Source organism: Rutidosis leptorrhynchoides, chromosome 1, assembly GCF_046630445.1.
Source record: "Rutidosis leptorrhynchoides isolate AG116_Rl617_1_P2 chromosome 1, CSIRO_AGI_Rlap_v1, whole genome shotgun sequence".
Taxonomy (NCBI): Eukaryota; Viridiplantae; Streptophyta; class Magnoliopsida; order Asterales; family Asteraceae; genus Rutidosis; species Rutidosis leptorrhynchoides.
In genome coordinates this window covers 280,393,813-280,394,983 of record NC_092333.1, presented here as the reverse complement: position 1 = coordinate 280,394,983, position 1,171 = coordinate 280,393,813, and the positions used below count along the sequence as shown (strand labels likewise).

General features: G+C 37.1%; 1 non-coding gene across 1 annotated transcript; it reads left to right on the top strand.

Moving 5' to 3' along the window:
- Positions 1-531: 531 nt before the first annotated feature.
- Positions 532-638, top strand: LOC139886821 (small nucleolar RNA R71). Its single transcript, XR_011772683.1, has one exon. It is a non-coding gene; the product is annotated as a small nucleolar RNA R71 (small nucleolar RNA).
- Positions 639-1,171: the final 533 nt, after the last annotated feature.

Here is a 1,171-nt window from a genome sequence, read left to right as displayed (position 1 = left end):
TTGTTTTGAGTTGGTTGGTTATTCGGACCTTGTTGGTTATACGAGTTATTGTTGGGTCCATTTGTATTTTAAATAATATTTTGATTTCGATTGAAGTTTGGCCTTGGCGGTTGATAATTATTTTGATAATTATTTCCCAGCCTTTGGCTCATGTATGAAACATTCTCTCTTTGTTCCATCGTTTGTTCAATGTGACAATCTTTCGTTAAGTGTGGTCCACCGCATTGCTCACAACTGATTCGTATTGCGTGAATATCTTTATTCATCTTTTCCATTCGTCTCTCGAAAGCATCTATTTTTGCGGAAACAGAATCAAAGTCATGGCTAGAATTGGCTCTAGCCGCTTTAGATGAACGAAAACTATCTTTTTCTTGGTGCCACTCATGTGAGTGGGATGCTGTGTTATCAATAATCTTGTGAGCTTCGGTAGCGGTTTTCTTCATAATGGAACCACCAGCTGCTATGTCGATGTCTTTTCGTGTAGCAACATCGCATCCTTGGTAGAATATTTGCACTATTTGATAAGTGTCTAAACCTTGTTGAGGACATCCTCTCAACAACTTTCCGAATCATGTCCATGCCTCATATAATGTTTCATTTGGCTTTTGCGCAAACGTAACAATTTCTCCTTGAAGTCTTACGGCTTTAGATGCCGGAAAGAATCTTTTAAGAAATTTCTCAACTAAAACATCCCATGTATCAATCGCTCCTTCAGATAACGATTCTAACCAATCTTTGGCTTCTCTCTTTAAAGTCCAGGGAAACAACATGAGATAGATCTGTTCATCCTCAACTTCTCTGATTTTGAATAGAGTATAGATCCTATTAAAGGTTCGAAGATGTTCGTTTGAATCTTCTTTTAGCGTATCACTATATTGGCATTGATTAGTTACCATGTGTAGGATTTGTCCTTTGATTTCATAATCTAACGCATTAACATCTGGCTTAATAATGGCATGACCTTGGCCCGTGCGTGTGGCTCTCATTCGATCTTCCATACTTAGAGGTTCAGTTATTTCCATATTTGAAATTGTTGAATCCGAATCACTAGAAGATTCTAATTTAACGGTTTATGATTCAAGAGGAATGATTATTGGTTCAGGATCTTGGAATTGTCCTTGAATATCCTTAGGGTTCTCAATTGTAAAATCGAGTTCAAAAGATGGATTAT